At 27.8% G+C, this 21058-nt stretch overlaps 1 protein-coding gene across 2 annotated transcripts in view; it reads left to right on the top strand.

Annotated features, from left to right (window-relative positions):
• LOC129949519 (tubulointerstitial nephritis antigen-like) overlaps positions 1–21058 on the top strand; it is a 111963-nt gene that overhangs the window by 80396 nt on the left and 10509 nt on the right. The window contains exon 1 of one of the 2 annotated variants that reach the window (XM_056061036.1): positions 18726–19288. The exons of the other annotated variant lie outside the window; for it this stretch is intronic. The gene's annotated coding sequence lies outside the window, so the exon portion shown is untranslated. Of the gene's footprint in view, positions 1–18725; positions 19289–21058 lie in introns of those variants that run through there. 2 annotated transcript variants of the gene reach the window in all.

The following is a 21058-nucleotide window of genomic DNA, read 5'->3' as shown; positions in this document are numbered from 1 at the left end:
ATCTATGGATGAATAAGTTCTCAATATTGCATTACGTTTTATTTTATTAATATTTAATTTAAGTAAGTGGGTGTGACTCTTATTATAATAATTAAGCTACTGGGTTGGTGATATTTCAATGTTAGCGATCTTTTTAGTATTGTATTTTTTGAGGTGAGTGTTTTTAAATAACATATAAAGTATGTAATTATATTTTCCTTAATTAAGATATTATAATTAACTCATTTAAATTATGGAACGTAGATTTATAATAATAGCCTGAGGATTATAATTAAATATGTATTTGGTTTTTATGCAGCTGATGCACAACTTTTAATTCGCTGCAGACTTTCTCAACGAGCTTTAAGGGCGTGAAGTATTCCACTAAAAGACAAAATACTACTTCTCGCAGAGAACATACAAGTTTATAATTTAAAATATTTATTCTGTAATGCCAAACATAGAATAAATCAAGTGACAGCGGTTAGAAAGATCAACTCAGAAAAAAAGTATTTCAAGATTGAAAAACAATTGTCTAAAAATGATATAATGTATTAAAATGTCATCAACCGAATTGATACTTAATTTTTGGCAATAAGACCAATTTTTTGACTTTTACATAAATTGCGGACGTCTTTATCAATTTTGGAAAAAGTTAACTGTTAAAAAGTACTTTCAAATATAAAAAATGAGGCTAAATGTAAATAAGTCATGTTGTCATTTAAAGAACTAGAATTTTAAAAGTAAATGAAAATTTTAGGTAACTTCGAAGTTCGTAAAGAACGATAATGTTCATTTTTTCCATGATAATAATTACTTATTTTGGGATTTGAAAATTACTTTTAATGGATTTGGAAATTCTATGTAAGAGACACTAGTATAGTACCCTTAATAAAGCTTTTATATTGGACAGACAGGTTTACGAACTTCTAGTTTCTTGAATGACACTTACAACCACACTACGGATACTACAATTTCAAAAAAGTATGCAATCAAAACCTGAAGTTGTCTGTAAAGATTTTCGAGTCGTTAAACCAAATTAGTAATATTTTTAGCTTTACTTAAATTTATACAAAAAACACTGTCAATTAGATTTCTTAAGAAATTTTAAAATATGCTACCAAACTTTTTTGTTTAATTTGAAAAAGTTGTTAATCAATATCTTTATTCGTTTTGAAGATAATTAAGTTGAAAATTAATTTTTACCAGATTTAAGCTTTAATGTTTTGAAATTGTTTTTTTTTTTTCAAAAAATATATACTAGATGTCAAAAACGTTATTCTTCTTTATATACAATTGTTATATCTGTCGGATTTTTCGGATTGAAAATTTTAACATTTCTTTACGTTTTAAGGTGCCTTGAATTTTTGTATATAAAAGATTTTAAGAAAGATGTGTGGGGGTACGTGTGTACGTACGTCCGAGAACCTTTTTTTTATTGTCCATATTTCAAGAACCAGTAGAGATATCGCATTCAAATAAATTTTGTTGTTCAAAGTTTGTAGGTTTTCTGTTGGGTTACTAAAGTTGTGAGTTGAATTATTCTTAAAAACTTTAAAATTACCAACAATATTTTTCATATCACGAAACAGTTTAGTTTGAAAATCTAGTTTTTGTAAATAGATTTTTAGTCGAAAACAGATTTCTACCAATTTTATTTCTCAAATTTTTACAAGTTGGATGAATGAAATTGATTTGATTTGAGATCAAGAACTGAAAACGAACTGAATATTGAAAACAATATTTTCTGTGAAATAAAATGAGCTTGAAAATAATATTTTTAATTTGAGTCGTAAGAGAACTGTCAGTAAGATTTTTTTCAAAATTTTTCCGAATGTTGAAAATAATATTTCTTATAAGTTAAAATTAGTAAGAAGCCATAATCTTAAATTTTTGAAAAGATGTTTGAGTCAAAGCTCAATTTTTTCCAATTTTGAGTACTGTTTTTTAAGTTCTTTTTTTCATTAAAAAAAACAGTCAATTTGTTTTTCGTTGCACAAAATTGTTTTGGAGATGAAATTATATTTTATTCGCAAAATTCTCTTCAAATTTATAAAAAAACCTTTGATTGGATTTTTTCCAAAAATATAGTGGTATATTATAAAATTTATATAGTATAATATAAAATTTAATTCAATTCTCTAGTGTCATTGGTTCGTCAGATATTAAGGTTAACCAAACTGCTACGGTAAAAAAAAAAAACACCCACGCAATTTTGTTAAGAGCCCTTTTTGATTTTGTCTGCATTATTATCTGTATAACTAAATCTATTTGAAGTTGATAGGTCTTCTGGTTCATGAGCTATGCTTGACGAAAAACCTATTGACATCTTTCTGAAAATCTTTTATTTTGACTCTAGGGACTTTAAAACGTCGAGAAATGTCAAAATGTTCAACTCGACAAATCGGTCCCAGTCTAATAACTTCCTAATTTCTATGTTAAGTAAACTGGCATGATTTTGACAAAAAAATTAAAATTAATAATAGAAACATTAATTGTAACGAAGAATATCGTTTTTGACATCTTCTAAAATTTTAAGAAAAATCGAAATATTTTTATAAAAAATAAAGCATAACTTAAAGTTACTAAGAAATTATTTTCGGCTCAAATTATATCATTCAAAAATTAAGGATATTGGCTTCAAACTAATGACATCTTACAAAAAATATATTCAGTAAATTTTATATACAAATCTCAGTCATTTTTTTTTCATAAAACATAAAATCTACAAAAAATTGGTAACAATTAATTCGGTTCTCGATATCTCGTAAATTCAAAATATATTGACTTCAAAATGATTGCTTTTTGTGCAAAATTTTCTTAGAAAAATACAAGTCTTTATTTTCAACTAAAAATGTCGTGAACAAAATAGGTTTTGAAATCAGACTTTTTCATGATTTGCGAACTGTTTTTTGGAAATTTTTAATTAATTTTTTTTCAAAAATTCGAAAGCCTACAAAAAATAAGACAAAACTTATACGACATGGTTTTTGACTCAAGTATAAGGAGAGCAAAGAAAAATATTGACTTCAAATTATTTATCCCACACAAAATATTGCAATTAATGTTTTTTTTTTTTAAGTTTTAAGCAAGACAAATGGATTGACAGGATATCTTGTCAAAAATCTGAGATTTTGGCTTCCAGCTTACATAAACTTATAAGAAATATTATTTTAAACATTCTGACAAATTTTGAGAAAAATTGAATTGACAGTTTTTTTTTTTTTAAATAAAAACCTAAACAAACAAATTAATAAAAACTGGTAAAAATTGATTTTCGGCTCCAATATCTTTTCGAAACTTAGAGATATTGGCTTTACACTACTTTTATCTTTTAAAAAGTATTGTTATCAACATTCAGTAAAATTTTGAGAAAAATCTAATGGACAGTTTTTTTTACAAAAAATAAAAACTTAACAAAAAACAATACTTAAACTTGGTAAGAATTTAATTTCGATTCGAATAAAAATTAAAAATATTGTCTCCAAACTTTTTTTATTTCACGGAAAATATTGTTTTGGATTTTCTTTTGTTTTTTTTTATAAAAATCCAACAATCCAATTGATATCTCCCAAATTAATTTCATTCATCCAATTTGTAAAAATTTAAGAAATGCTTCTAAACAAAACTAGAATTTCTTTATATGAAAAATATTGTTATAAATAAATAAATTGGGTGGCGCGACAGTCCGTTGAGAACCAAGGCCTAGTGACTAACAACTCTCAACCATTCGTGTGTGCGAGTAATGTTGTCAGGAATGGAGGGGACCTACAGTTTATATGCCGACTCCGAACGGCTAATTTTGAGAAAGCACTTTTTCATGACAATGGTTACTCTTGGAGAATTTGTCAATTCCTCGCAAGAGGCAGTACCCGTGAAAAGACTTTAGATGGCATAGGCAGGGATCAAACCCAAGACCTCTAGCATGACAGTCCAACGCACTAACCATCATGCCACGGGTACCATATTGTTGGTAATTTTAAAATGTTTAAGAATAATTCAACTAACCACTCTTTTAACCCAACGCGAAAACCTAGAAATATTTAAGCGAGACAAATCGACAGACGTGATGGGAAGTTATCAGTGCTGGTCGCTACCCAGCCTCTTTTTTAAATTTTTTTAAGGCGTTATTTAGTTGATAACATTTTAATACTTTCATTCTTGTTGACATTCTGTTTAAGGGAAAAGTGATGGTTTTGGTCAAACCCCTTTTTTTTACTCTTTTAACAAAACTTCAAATCGACCAGACTATTAAAATTTTGCAGAGAAAAAAAATAATAAAAATTGGAGATGCATACGCAATTTTTTGTGTGTGGTATTCAATAAAAGTTTATAGTTTTTTTTTCGATTTTTTTAATTCCTACTACTTAAATATAAGAAAGAGCTTAAGGTGCCCCAAGTAAGTCATGTTGTAAAGAACTTTAAAAGTTAAATTCAAACATTTGGTAGTATTACAGTTCGTAGAGAACCAGGATTTTATGAATTAAAATCTCAACAAATATTATGTGCCCGTAATTTCAGGAGTGGAGGGGATGAGAATCATTGTTTTATCACAAGAATTACTGTTGATGTCTTTTCTTAAAAACGTCACTTTTTGCATTATTTGGGTCCATTTGCCAGAAAACGGACAATATTTATGAGAGCTCGCTTAGTCTACATAAAAATTATTATGTTTTGATTTGTTGCCGAATACAAAAGTGGGTATACCCACTTTATTTTTTTGTTATTTTAAACAAATCTCTCTTCATTTTCACTTTTGACATTTAAACAAGACCATATCTTGTTCCTTTTAACTTTAATTTCGATTTTTTATTACTCTATTTTTAATAATATTTTACATAATTTACTATATACGCCTTTTTTATTGATTTAACTCAATTATTAACTTTGGCCTTGTCCTAGTCGAACATGAAACTATGTATATACTTTTACCGCCCCTATATTATTTTATTTATTTTTTCTAAAATTTAAATAGGTCACTCTGATAAAAAAAAGATATTAAACAAATAAAACTTACGTATAAATTATAATACGATATGATTTCTTATCAACAAAAAAAAGCTTTTCACACAAAAAGAATTTCAGGTAACTCTTAAGAAAATTGCTATCATTTTTAATTATGCTATCAAAAGATAAGAATGGAATTTAAAGAATTTTTATTTTTTGAATTGATAATAAAAATGTGAATGAAACTTTCAGGGTCATTTATTTTCTTGAAACTCATTTTTAACGTAACAATCAAAAGTACTTAAAATTATTAACGACAAGATTTTGATTGACTGTCATTAAAAAACAATATAAAGCAAAATGGAAGTATACAAAAATTAATCACAAGTTAAAATTAAGAAAATTAGGTATGCAGGTAAAGACATGAATGAGAAATAAAATATAAATAAAAACAAAATTCCAATAGACTTTTTTTTTGTTTTTGAGATGATTAAAATAATACAGTTGTGCAAAATTTTAAACTAACAGAAAGTATCACAAATATCACTTTCCTTAATAATGTTTCTTTTGTTTTCATTTAAGAAAATCAATTGCTTTTATTAAAAAAACTGTTTTATTTATAAAATCTTACCAAACGAAAGCATTTGAAGTACTTCCGATCTGTTCAGTATATGTTTAAGAATTTCAATTGAGTGCACAACTGTTTCAAAAATATGAATAAATTCGGTCGATGTTATAAATTTTCAGATATAATTAGAAATTTTACAATTTAATAAATAAAAAAGTGACAAAAATATGTTTTGTGAATTTTTAACGATGCATTTAATAATTACGAAGTTTAAATTAAATCGTTTTACCATATTTGGAAAACAAACGAAAACAAACGAAAATAAACTAAAATTAGATATGCCCTATAAAAAAAATCCGATAAAATTGAATTTTACTGGAAAGCCTTTGGTAAAAGATTTTAACATCCCCTAACATATCCTTTTATTTTATACCGGAGTCAAATATTGGTCATGAACACTTTTTTAAAAATTACTCAAAAACTATAGATTTTTTTTAAAAGTAATAGCACGCACTTTAACTCCTTTAACAAACAATTTTGACACCTTTTTACCTTTATTCGAAGTTTTTTTAGATTTGGTAAAAAATGGGTCGAAAATTTAACAAAATCATAATTAATTATTTGTTGTTAAGTTATGCTTGATCGTCTTTCATCCCCCCCTCCTCTAAATGTGTCGCTTGAATAAGAATGATATATTTTTGAAGTAAAGACATTGTTCATTCAATTTTATTCCACTAAAATATAATCAACCAATTCTAGATGAGTGAAAAAATGTCAAACCAAAGGCCTTGATGAAAATTGCTTGACGATAATTCAACTTCATTTTTCTGTGTTGACGTTTTGACAGAACCACAATGTTGCTGCTACATCTACTGATAGTTTTTTAAAAGCAGCTCAAATCACAACAGAATAGAAATATCAATATTTGCAATTCAACAAATCGGACCCATTATAATAACTTCCTATAGGAATTTAACTAGCATGACTTTGAAAAAAAAAAAATCATTATAAGAACGTGGAATTTATTGCAACTAAGAATATTGTTTTTTACATCTGCTGAAAATTTGCGAAAAATCGAAACATATTAACAAAAAATAAAACCTTAGAAAACACAACTCAAAGTTATAAAAAAATTATTTTCGACTCAACTAATATCTTTCAAAAATTAAGGATAATGGCTTTAAACTAATTTCATCTCGGAAAAAATATTAATTTTGATATTCAGTAATTTTTTTTATATTTTGTTTCGATTTATTAATTTCTGGACCTGTCCTACTTAAATATAACAAAGATTTTGAGGTGATTCAAGTAAGTCATGTTGTCAAGTTTTTGTTGTCATAGTTTTTTAAAAGCAGCTCAAATCACAACAGATTTATTCAGTTTTTCCAAAATCTCAATAAATGTTTTTAACCAATAGTGGATCCGTGAGGAGGGGGTCGTATGGGTCATGGCCGTCATTAAATTCTTCATATCAGATTCTGTTTTATGTTAACTCCGAAAAATTATCACATTTTTGCGGAGTCGCCAAAATTAAATAATTATACGATATTTTGCTGAACAATAGTGTTCTAAAACGATCTAAAGACAAAAATGAACATTTTGGTGTGAAACACCTTATCGGTCTACTGATATGAAAATCAAAATCGTGTTCATAGTTCAAAAACAGCTCAAATTATTGCTACAGTTAACAATTCAGATTTGTTGAACACTATAATAACGAATTTTGCTTTAAGACCTATGTAAGTCTTAGAGCTATAAAAGTTCAGTTTTTACAAGACATCAAGTCAGTCCATCATTATCAACGCTGCCGTCGTATATTTACTGATTGGATCCTTACAGTGCATCAAAATGATTTCAATTTCATCTTAAAATTATTTCCATCAATGAGAACCATTTTCATATCCAAGGATTTATTAACAAACAGGATTGGCGTATTTGGGAACTGGGAAATCCAAGAAATATAATTTAAAAGACTCTTCATTCTCAACGTGGCATACGTTCTACTTGCAATTTTACAAGAAAAATTTTGCAAAACATATTATTTATTGAAAAGTCAGATTACCGAAGTTTTTAGATTTATTAGTTTTTAATTTTGTTTAGCATAGCGCATATTTTGCTAGAGAAATATTTGTGGTGACGAACATTTTTAACTTCCCGTAGGAAGTTATTGTAATGAGTTCGATTTGTCAAATTGAAAATTATGACATTTATCGATGTTTCAAGGTCCCTAGAGTCGAAATAAAAGATTTTTAAAAAGATGTCTGTGCATGCGTGTTTACGTACGTTCGTACGTCCATACGTTCGTGACATTTTGTTCGTCATCCATAGCTCAAGAACCAGAAGAGATAACGAGTTTAAATAACTTTTGTTATACAGATAATAATGCAGAAAGGACTTTCAAGAAAATTGCGTGGGTGTTTTTTTAATATAGCAGTTTAAAAAGGTGAACATTTTGGTTAACCAAAATATCTTACGAACCTAAAACGCTAGAGACTTGAATTAAATTTTATATTATATATTGTAACGTGATATCAAAAAAGTGTATTTTAAAAATATCAAATAAACGGTTTTTTTAATAAAAAATCAAACAAAACTGAAAAAATGTGTCACCTCGAAAATTTTACGCATACAAAATGATTTTTTTCTCCAAAACAATTTTGTGCTAAGAAAAATGTTGATAAAAATCGAATTGACAGTTTTTTTTATAAAAAATAAAAATTAAAAACAACGTTACTCAAAGTTGTAAAAAACGAAATTTCGACTCAAATATCTCTCATATGAGATTATAACTTCTAAATAATTTTATCTTATAAGAAATATTGTTTTTAACATTTGGACAAATTTTGAGAAAAATGGAATTGGCATTTTTCTTTACAAAAAATAAAAACCTAAACAAAAAATTACTAAAAGTTCAAAAATTGTTTTTCTACTCAAATATCTTTTCAAAACTTTGGCTTCAAACTACTTTTATCTTTGTAAAAATACTGATGTTAACATTCATTAAAATATTTAAAAAAAATCTAATAGACAGTTTTTTTTACAAAAAATAAAAAAACTAATCAAAAAATTAACAAAAATTGGTTAAAATTGATTTTCGACTAAATATTTTTTCAAAAATTTTGGATTATGGCTTCCACCTAATTTGTACTTATGAGAAATATTGCGTTCAATATTGGGAAATTTTTTGAGAAAAATCAAATGGAAATTTACTTTCGTCTCAAATACATTTTCAAAAATTAAAAATATTGTGTTCAAACTTTTTTTATTTCACAAAAAATATTGTTTTCGATTATCAGTACTTTTTTTATAAAAATCCAACCGTCGGTTTTTAATGTTTGTAATGTTTCAATGTTTTTTTTAGGTTTTTATTTTTTATAAGAAAAACTGTCATTTTCCTTTTTCTGAAACTTTAACCAGATATTAAAAACGTTATTTTTCGTTGCACAAAATTGTTTTAGATATGAAATCAATTTCTATTTGTAAAATTTTACGAATGCAAAACTTGCCATATCTGTAGCAAGTAAAAAACTACCCACTCAATTTTTCCACCACCCACCAGTCTTTTCTGCATTATTATCTGTATAAGAACATTTATTTAAAATCGATATTTCTTCTGATTATTGAGGTATGGACGACGAAAAAAAACGTGACGAACGTCACGAACGTACGTACACACGCACGCACAGACATCTTTCTAAAAATCTTTTATTTCGACTCTAGGGGCCTTGAAACGTCGATAAATTACAAAATTTTCAATTTGACAAATTGGACCCATTACAATAACTTCCTTTGGTAAGTTAAAAAACTTACAAAGATTATAAAATAACCAAATTGTACGTAACTCCCATTTTCCAAACTTATTTCCTGGCTAGTTTCGCAGTTTAATTTCCTTTCGTCGATTGACTTGGGGTCAGTTCTTAAAACAAGTTGCATTTCTATTTATTTTGTTATCAATTAAATTTGCTGCAAAAATATTTAAATATGACGAATTACTGTCAAACCAAATTTGGTAAAGATTAAAACATTTCATGAGTCAAATGAAAATACCCCCACACTAAATGAACCAAAAAATGAATCACAAACCATTTTTATTTGCTTTTCAATTCATTATTTTTATATTACCACTTTTAAAGCTTCTTAGCAATCCATCTTTTCAAAGAATTATAAATTATTCATAAATTCAAACCACATTTTTGTCAACACGTCATCACAAAACAACTGATAACGTTTTAAACACTCATATTTAAGGTATGTACGTTATGTTACTTCTTAGATCATTCATGCTTTAAAGTTTAAAGTTCTCTTCTATACCGCTTTTGAATGAATCTGGCCTACAAAGTTGTTGACGTCGTGCCGCGGCGGCTGCGGTTGCCAATTTACAATATAATTTATTCAATTTTTTTTCGGACAAGAAGCATGCGGTCTCAATTTCATGCCGCACTTTGATTCTATGAACAAATTCGTAACACATTCCATTTTTTGACAGCTTAATATTTTGTCGGCAAAATTCTTTTAGCAAACCTATAAACCTACGACGACGACGCCCATAAATTCTAAAAAACATTCAATTTGCTGTAAATATGGTCAACTTAAATTGTGTTAATTTAAAAAATTGTTTATAATACAACCCTCAAACAATAAATAAATTCTTTTTCTTGAAGAATCTCTATTATTTGATTTCATTCATAAACAACAACATGCCCCAAATTCAAGATCAAACCAATCAAACACTTTTCAAAACAACAAAATTGGCCTGGTATTCAAATTGGACAGGAATTTATTTTGGCGCCATCGCCATTTTAATTATAAATTAAGGAAACTCAATGACGGTATCTTTGTAAGTTAGTTTATCTTTGGAAATCACTTATTGTTCTTTTCCGGTGCAATATGCGCGAAAATGTGAAATAAAATTGAGAAGATCACAATTTTTCATTTTACGAGCGATGGTTTATGTCCAGCTCAGTGGGCCAAGAGGGTGTTTTTTTGTTCTGGAAAATTAAAATGTTTGTTTTGGAGAAAATTGCGATAAGTTTAAGTGGAATCTATTTTGGTTAAATTGGCAATGTTTTCTTTTTTGTCTGTGCGTAAATGGGTTTGGCAGAAATGTGCTACTAAATGGGATGAATGGGATTTATGTTTTTTTAACATTGGCCAGGTTTTTAAATTTGTATTTTAAGGGTAACTTAATTCGTATTTTGGAATGTTTCGAGTTGTTTTTCTAAACTGACATTATCATAAGTAGGCTTTGTAGAAAAACAAGACATTGTTAATTCAGACATTAAGTCACGTTTGATGAATTATGTAGGCCCCTTTATATGTGTCATAAAAACATTCATGCAAATTTACGCATGTTCTGCTAATTATATGGATGGAGATTGGGGACATTTGTTGATTCTAAGCATAATCAATTGAATTGTTTAAATTCTATATTGTTTTTACGTCATGTTATGTTAGTTTATTTGAAAGAATTCGGTTTTTATATCCAAACGATTAAATCGTGAACGGAATGGTTAAAGAAGTCACCACCTGAAACAGTTTCTTTGTTTACCCTCTTAAACATGATAACATGATAGTTGTTGAAATTTTTGAAAGTGGAAGCTTTTAGATTTAAAATTAAACATAAACAGTGTATGATGTTTTTTAACAAACAAAAGCATAAAATTGTAAACTAGTGATAAGGCATCTATAGAGTTTTTGAATACAATTAGTGAAGTATTATGCGGTTCAAAAACTGTACAAATCATAATAGTTAAAATTGTTTAAAATTATATTATTTTTAATTTCCCATTGGAAGTTATTTGTAGGGGTCCGTTATGTCAAATTGTAATATTTTAATAAATATATGCTTTTAGAGTTCTTAAAATAACAATAATATCGAGCTCACAACAAAAAATATTATGTGAACAAATTTTTTATAAATAACTGATACAGTTTTCCGTTTGGTGTTTTTTCAATCATACATACAATTGAACATTTATAAAAAATAAACCCAAAATTAATGAAAAAACGAAATAAATCTTTAGTCTCAACATAATTTAAGCAAATGAAATGAATGTGTTCAAATATTCTACCGTATATATATTTACAAACCTTTTCTCACTCACGAATTATCTCTTATTCCTCTGCGTTCAATTTGCTCGTATTTCTAATGAAAAATGTATACATACTTTTGTTTTAGTTTCGTTAAGAACTATCATCTTGCTAAGGACGGATTTATGTGCTTACTTAACACCATATCAGCCGACATAACTACTCGCAGAAGACAAAATGATGTTCCGATTTTTATTAAGTTATCAGCAGCATTAAAGTTTTTGGCAACAACAGGTGACCAAACAAAATCGGTGGTGACAAAAACGCTGTAATTGCACAGAAAAATATTTGCTGAAATTTTGACTTTAGTCAAATTTTATGTTTATCAATTTGGTCCAATGTCTACTTGATAACAGCTATGTCTAATTCAAAAAGCATTCTGAAAATATAAAAACGTTAATAAGAAAATCAAAACTTTGGTTTTCTAAGTACATAAGTTCAAAATGAATAAATACACGGTTTTTAACTCTACAAATTCAAATTTTAAAAAGAAGCTGGGATGCGACCCACACTGATAACTTCCCATCCCGTCTGTCGATTTGTCTTGCTTAAAAGTTTGTCTATATGTACTCGTATCAATTTTTACTAAATTTGCGTACTATTTTTTGTAGATTTTATTTTTTATGAAAAAACGGACTTTTGGATTTTTATATAAAAAATTACTGAATATCGAAAACAATATTTTCTGTGAAATAAAATAAGTTTCAAGCCAATATTTTTAAGTTTTGAAAAGCTATTTGAGCCGAAAGTAAATTTTTACGAAGTTTTAGTATTGTTTTTTTTTTTTATTTTTTTTTTTTTTGTAAAAAAAACTGTCAATTAGATTTTTTTCAAACTTTAACTGAATGTTGACAACAAGATTTTTTGAAAGATAAAAGTAAATTAAAGCCAATATCTTAAAGTTTTGAAATGATATTTGAGTCGAAAATCAATTTTTACCAACTTATATAATTTTTTTTTAGGTTTTTATTTTTTGTAAAAAAACTGTCAATTCGATTTTTCTCAACATTTTTCAAAATGTTATAAACAATATTTCTTATAAGATAAAATAAGCTTGAAGCCTAAATTTCAATTTTTTAAAAAGATATTTGAATTGATATTCAATTTTTACGAACTTTGAGTAATGTTTTTTTTTAGATTTTTATTTTTTATAAAAAAAACTGTCAATTAGATTTTTCTTAAAATTTTATCAGATGTCAAAAACATTATTTTTCGTTGCACAAAATTGTTTTAGAGATGAAATCATATTTCAGTCGTAAAATTTTGGAGGTGACAAATTTTTTTTTCAGTTTTATTGATTTTGAAAAAAAAACGTTATATTGATTTTTTTCAAAAAATATACCTGTTTAATTCAAGTCTCTAGCGTTTTTGGTTCGTAAGATATTTAGGGTTAACCAAAATTTTCACCTTTTTTCAAACTGCTATGGTAAAAAACCACCCACGCAATTTTCTTGAGAGCCCTTTCTGCATCTTTCTGCCTTATTATCTGTATAACAACATTTATTTGAAGTCGATATCTCTTCTGGTTCTTGAGCTATGGACGACGAAAAAAACGTCGCGAACGTACGGACGTACGGACGTACGGACGTTCGGACGTTCGGACGTACAAACGTACGTACACACGCAGGCACAGACATCTTTCTAAATATCTTTTTTTTTTCGACTCTAGGGACCTTGAAACGTCGAGAAATGTCAAAGTTTTCAATTTGACAAATCGGACCCATTACAATAACTTCCTATGGGAAGTTAAAAATTGAAAAATAAGGAATGCAGAATAAAATAAAAATTATCAACAACTTAGGCAGTTATTGACATGTGGCATATTAATTGGTAAAACTGTAAATCTAAGAAATTATTGTGATGATTTCTAAAAGTACCAATAATTCATAGGATTCAAAGGAAAGGAAATTCGAAAATTATTTGTATGTAATATTTTATTTGTGCTTTCTCAAATTAGCCGTTCGGATTCGGCTTAAAACTGTAGGTCCACTCCACCGTGACAACTTTACTCGCACACAGAAATTGTTAAGAGTTGTATGTAAGTCACTAGGCCCTGGTTCACAACGGACTGTTGCGCCACCCAATTAATTTATTTTTTTTATATTTTATTTAAGTAAATAATAAAAAACATATGCTCTTCCATTCAAAACTGTCAGATAACTCCTCCAGCCGAGTTATAGAAATCGCATGGAACTGTGTCAAACCAAAGGAATTAAAGGACATTAATGGTGTTGATATATTTTGACGACCTAATTTCCTCCACCAATTTTCTGTGCCCCATGATATCAACATGACGTGATAGATATAAATTATAACCAGCTTTGTATTCCTAAAGGTTATATATGTATTAATTTTTATATCTTAGCCCATAATTATACGCCTCTTCAAAAAAGAAATCCATCTTTAGATTTAAATTTGCATACAATTTGAAATGTAAGCCTTTGCGTTAAGTAATTTCCTCGAATCCTCCGAATCAATTTGACCTAATTAGTAACTGCCTCCGTCTGCATCAGAGGCACCATATCACCATCATCATCACTTGTTTCTTTTTCCATTCCATTTTTTCTTCTTTTTATTATTTGATTACGTACATTATAAAAGATACTCTGTCTGATATTGGGTTGAGGTCAAGTTAATCACAATTATTCCAGATGCAATGCATTTTAAACAATTCATTTCATATTTCTTTTCGATAATGGTTTTAATTAATTGTCATCATTTTTTATTTATTTCTTTTTATTTTTCTTATAATTTTTAAATTTGTTTATATTCTTTTTTCTTAAGCTTTATGTTGTTTTTTGTTTTCTTCGTCGATTGAATATGACACAAAATAATAATAATCAGAAACATCGCAAAACTAAACAGGCTTAATTGGTATTTTTATTTATGACCAATTTTAATTTGTGAATTGTGTATTGATATTTGGACTTTGTATCGTTTAATATGACATGACGTCATCAATGTTCAAAATCAAGAACAAAATAAAAGCATTCATAAATTAAATTACAAAAATATAAAACTACTACAAAAATGTATTTCTTCAAGTTTTAAAATATGTTCGTAGAAATACGAAATATCCTTGAGTTTCAAAACAAGCATTACCTTTTTCCATTCATCATTTTATTTCATATTTTTTAGTGAGTCATCATTTAAAAATGTCTGCTAACTATTTATGTTTTGTTCTAAATGTACAAAGAATGATTTCAATTTTATCTAATTCCAACCTTGTTTTAAGGCTTTGAAAAAAAAAAATGAAAACCTTTCCATTGAACTTGATTGATAAAACATTTTTATTAATATTAAACATCTGTTCGTGTATCACTTGTATGTTTTTCATTCTTATAATTGAGATATTTATGGCAAGTGACACTTTAATGACAGAGCTCTTGACTGCACTTTACTTTAAAAAATAAAAAGTACAAGAAATGCATACTCGTATATATACAACATAATATCATTATCATCATGTCATCATTTATTATTATCGCTCATATCAATTAAATTGTTAAATACTCATATCTGCTATTTTTTTATTACAGTTCCGCATAGTTGTAATATGTTTCTTCAAATTGTTGATAATAAAATCAATGAAGTGTGTAGATACTTACATATTTAATTAAACTTAAAGGTTTCTTTAAGAAAAAAAAGCTTGTTTCTAATTGAATTGCAATTAATAGACTTATACTGCATCATAATGCTTGAAAAGTTTACTTAAAGTAAAGAGTAAATGCAATGCTTTTGATTAATCTTCTTGAAGTATATTAATCAATTCAAAAGAAGTGTGACAAGAAAGGTTCGTTATTTGAAAAGTTTCAGGATTAACAAGGTTTTCATTATAATACCTCGGTATGAATTTAATTTACTTACTTACATAATATTTAGCTTTTTGTCTATTTTGCTACCAGTTAAGTTTAATCCAATCAATGCTGTCCTATTTTGCAAAATTTACAATTCTCCATTTATCTACTTTTTCTAATATAGGCCACGTTTGGTGAAATGTATTTATTCTAAGCATTTCCGAATTAATTCAAAAAATCAGTGTAAGTAAGTTTGTAATGCAAAATAGATAGAACTATTTCTGACGGGGAGACAAAAAGACTTGACACAATTTCCTTTAGTTTCTGTGAAGCTGTTATGACTTTGCAATGTTAATAGATATTATAGTCGATATCTCTGCTGGTTTTTGAGATAAAGTCGACGACAAAAGGTGTCTCGAACGAACGTGTGGACGTACCAACGCACGCACGCTCACTCAGACATCTATCTTAAAACTCTTAAACCTTTGATTATGATTTGTAATTCTTATTCCGAAAAATTTTACAGTTTTTAATGTTTTTTTATAACTTAAAACTACAAATATTCCACTTACGTTGGGATTTCAATTAATATTTGGGTTATACACTCAATAATGTATAATGTCAATAAAAATAAACAAAACATTATTTATCACCTGGAATATTTTACGAACAGAAAATAATTTTAAACATCGAAGAATTACGTTTTTGACATATGGTAAAATTGTGAGAAAACTTGAAATGACAATTTTTTTTACAAAAACTCGGTAAAAATTGATTTTTGACTAAAATATCTTTTTAAAAATTTAAGATAGTTTTAAAATAATTTCATCTTATAGAAAATGCAGTTTTCAACATTCAGTAAAATTACAAAAGTTCGTTTTTTCAAACAAATTAAAATTTTCAAGAAATAGTACAGAAAATTGGTAAAAGATGATATTCTTTTCTGGATATCTTGTGAATGGATGACGATATTGACCTCAAGATGATTTCATTCTGTCCTAAATTTTATTGTTAACGTAAAATATTAATTTAAGGAAAGTCTAACCCGTATTTGCTTTTATAAAAATAACAACTTTCTAGAAATGCTACTAAAATTGATCTCGTTAACAGAAATAGATTTTGAAATTAAAATATTTCATTAAATACAAAATATTGTTGGTTATTTTTAGTTACTTTTTATAAAAATTCAACAGACAATTTTTTTTAACAAAACACGCAAACCTACAAAAACTACTAACAACTGATAAAATATTGGTTTTGACTCAAGTATTAGAAGAACAATGAAAGATATTGACTTCAAATTACTTATCTCACACAATGTATTATAAAGAATAATTTATTAAGGTTTTAAGCAATTACAACATTCCTTCCCGAAAAGGCTTAGCAGAATGACAGTTAAATTAATTTTCTGTAAACGGTTATTCATTGTCTAAGACAAATGCTGCAATGCTTTTCGGAGGATAATTGTTTTATTTTGTTTTTGTGAACTGTCTTAAATGCATTTATTTTTGTATTACCATCTCAAAGTTGTACCTGTCAATTGTCATATTTTGACCAAGTCTACGGTGTGAATCGACTCTATTTGACGACAGTAAATACTGCGTTTTATCCTCGTTAATGTCAAGACCCATTTTCTTCGCCTTAGACTCGACATTAGAGAAAGCACACGTCACTGCTCGTTTGGTTCTTCCCATAATGTCGATGTCATCTGCATATTCAAGATATTGTGTGGATTTTTGAAAGATGGTGCCACTTGTCTTTGCGTTGGTGTTGCGTACCACTCTTTCAAGAACAATATTGAAGCAGCTACATGACAGCGCATCGCCTTGTCGAAGTCCTCTGGTGGTTTCGAAGGTTTTGGTCGAGTCTCTTCCAATTTTGACGCAGCAACGAGCATCTTCCAGCGTCATCCTGATGAGTCGTATCAGTTTGGTAGGGATACCAAAACTCAACAATGCACGGTATAGTTCGTTACTGTCATAAGCTGCTTTAAAATCGATGAAAAGATGGTGAGTTTCGATTTTTGTTCCTGTTAAAACATCTCTGGATCTCCTCAACTTCACGCTTGTCATGGGCTTTTTTCTTTCTTCTGAGCAAGCGGTTCTCATCGCTTCAATTCTAAATCTAAATCTTTCTAAAAAATACACAGCCAAATTTTAAACAAATACTTTAATATAATTATAATCTACAAATTCTTTATTGACCAAAATCACGTCAATCTACACCAAATACCTATTTATTAAAAATGATCGATTATCGTTAATCATCAATTCCATTGTTTTTTATTTATTTATCTAAATTCGAAAATATTAATTTTAATCACCAGCTATACAAAAAAATAACCAAAAGAATTTATTCGATTATTTATCAACTTAAAAACACATCCGCTTATTTTTCGATCACTTGAAAACCAACAAAAAAATAAGAAAACAAACAAATTAAAAAAAAAAAAACAATCTCATAGATACTTTATCTATGTACCTACGTACGTATGCAAAATAACACTAAAATGACTTCATAAATGAAAATACCTATTTTCCTTTCCTTGTGTTAATTCGGAAAAATAATTGAAACTAACAAGAATAAGATATTCGAAAAATTCCACCCCTTTGGCGCCAGCCTAACCTACATACTTCTAACCACCCTCAGATGGTACAGTAAAAATAAAATACGACAAAAAGATGACGTCAAAAAGATAAAGATTAAAAAGGTGAACAAATTCTATTCTGACTTTCCTACCGAATCGGACTAATGGCACGATCAGTTGTATCCGTTGATGATTCAGCACTGCTACAGACTTTGCAGAAAGCTCACCAATCATCACTCCTCAAAGAGAGGGAAAGAGACATTTAAGTTCTCTTTAAATCAAGATATGAGAGAAATAAACAGAATAGAGAGAGAGACCTACTTATTTGGGCCAAAATTCAACGGTACAGATGCCAAAGAAAAGCTTTCAGCCCCAAACCACCCACAACTACAACAAAACTCAGAAAAAACCATACCGCTAACCTCTTGATCGGTGTGCCACAATCTCTGTCTGCCTTACGCATAAGCCCATAACATTTGTACAGACTCAATTCGATCTGTAAATATTCAAAGTTCTGCAGAAGTTATAATTAGCAGAGCACCCTTTTGGTGAACGATCAGAATACCTACAAAAAGATTTTTTTACAAAAAAGTTCAAAAGTTCTTAGAATGTCTGCTCTTTAGATTCTTTTATTGTATCTTTTATTTGTTCTTTTTGATGAATGCGAATTTATCTGCAAAATTGTTATTAAGGTAGCTGGCTGGCTGGCTGGCACTGTGGCTGAGGCTAAGGCACTTGTATCAAGTTGGGGCTTTCGTGTGTTACAGTTTGTTGTTGAAAATTCAGTATCAATCTTGAAGTGAACTTAACGGGTTGTGTGCCAAACATTTTATCACAACGCGAATTATTTTTATATAAAATGTGAAATACGTTGACTTTTATTCAAAATAAGGAAAAGATATTCGTAGTCAGTTGTTAGTAGTTTTGATATCAGTGTTATAAGATAGAACTTTGGTTTCAATTTTCAATAAAAGCAATAGGTGCATTTTTTTCGTAAAACAATTTGTTTGTTTTTCAAACTTCGAGAGTTTTTTAATGGCTGTGAAGATTTATTGATAAAAGAAGAAAATATATTTAAAACAAATTAAATTGAATATTAGTTGAAATATAATTAATTGGAGACCAGTTAAATAATTGTCGTATGCCGAAGACTTAGTGACATAAAATTAAAAAAAAAGTTGATGATACAGTGAAACCGATCAAGTTCAAATTCAAATTATTCGAATCAATTTACCGTTTGTGATATTTTTGTTTTAATTTTTGCTGAAGTTATCACATTCTTTAACTCGCCGATAAATATTTAAATATTTATATAGAAATGTAAGTGCGACAATTTGATTATTTCCTTATTATTGAAATTAATTGAATATAAAAATATTGTTTACAATTTCCTGTCATTGAATGTAAGTTACTTTGATGCACAGTATTTTTGTTTTAATTTAAAAAAGATTGGATTGATATTTTTAAGCAGTGTTTTAGGTAAATATCTTTTCGGTTGTGTGGTATTCAAAATTTGAAAAAATCTTATTCGAAGGATTTAGTTTTGATACTGGAGTGAAGTGTTTTTAGATGAGAATTTAAAAAAAAAATAAATAGATGAAACGAAATAATTTTCTCAATTTGTCCTAATACCTGCTTAAGGGTTTTTGTGCTGGATGAATGATCATCCATATGATCCTTACTTACTGAGTTATCTTGTATCTATCATTATAACGTCTTTAGTAAGCTTATTAAACTGAAATTTGTTTTTTCTTTTACAATTGCAGACCTCGAAAATTATACATGATATTGAAAAATTTCAAAAATTGTGAACATAAACTTGCAAAAAAATAAAATATCGCCACTGGAGTTTTTAAAAATGTATTATTTGTGTTTGCTTTTTAGTAAGGCTCTTAGGTTATTGTTTTAATGTTAAAGTTCTATTCTTAACACAATCAAATGTTTTTAAATGAAAATATAATACCGTTAGTTTATTCCATCGGCAATACTGAACAAAAAAGTTATTTTAAAGATCTTAATATCCAATAAAATTATGACGAGATACGATTTTCAAAAGTAACGGACAAAAAACTTTGAATGAAATTTAAAATTTTTTTGCTGAATATTTGTTTTTTGAAATTTTAAAATATCATCACTTTTAAAAACATAAAACTCTTAGAAAATATTTTGTTTTTAATGCAACAATCTTCAGATTCAGGTTGACCGACATTTTTTTTGGAAAATTCATAAATTGGGATCTTTATGAATAAGCATTCGACATTTTTTGATGAGGGTCTGTGGTCTTTTTCAAGCCTATTGCCATTAAAATAAATTTGGTGCCCTTAATTTAAAATTTAGTTAACAAAATTTAATAAATAAAACAAATTGTTCTTCAGTTAAATAGGAAATATTTTGTTTCGAATTATGAAATAAAACTTTTTCATAATTTTAATAAGTTTTTTTGTTTGATTTATTTATTACAGTATTAAGTAAATATTATCAATACTGTATAAGGCTTTGTTTTTTATACAAATGTATTCATTTTACAACTTTATTTAAAGTCATTGTAATCGGTCTGTAATTCCTTTCAAGGTCCTAAAGCCTTGGTTTTAGGCAGACTTCTTTAAATGCATAAGAAAGTACCTCCCTTTAAACAAATTCAGTGGGTGTTTTTTCACTTCAACAATTTAAAAGAAGCAATAAATCCCTGTTCTCGTACACAGGAATAGTTGGGTGTTCTCAGTCACTAGGCCCTAGTTCTCAAACGGACTGTTGCGCCACCCAATTTATTTTGTTTATAAATTTGGTTGACCTTAAATTACAAATATATCGTTTTTTAGCCGAACTTCGATAGTTAAAATGATTTAACACGCTTTGTTTTTGAACTTATGCAAAATAACTTATGTATCCAATGTCTTCGTAAAACATAATGAACCATTTTCGAGACATCAAATTTGGAAAAAAATTATCTTTATTTTAATTTAAAAAAGAAAAAATTGACAAATATAATTGAAACAGTATAAGAGCTTGTGCTCTTATACTGTTGAAATCAGTTCATTAGTTCTTGAGAAAACTTAAAAATAAAATAACGGTTCTATGGGGGGTCCCCTT

This window comes from Eupeodes corollae, chromosome 3, assembly GCF_945859685.1.
Source record: "Eupeodes corollae chromosome 3, idEupCoro1.1, whole genome shotgun sequence".
Classification (NCBI taxonomy): Eukaryota; Metazoa; Arthropoda; class Insecta; order Diptera; family Syrphidae; genus Eupeodes; species Eupeodes corollae.
Note: the sequence above shows the minus strand (reverse complement) of the source record. Positions and strands in the feature narration are given on the sequence as shown.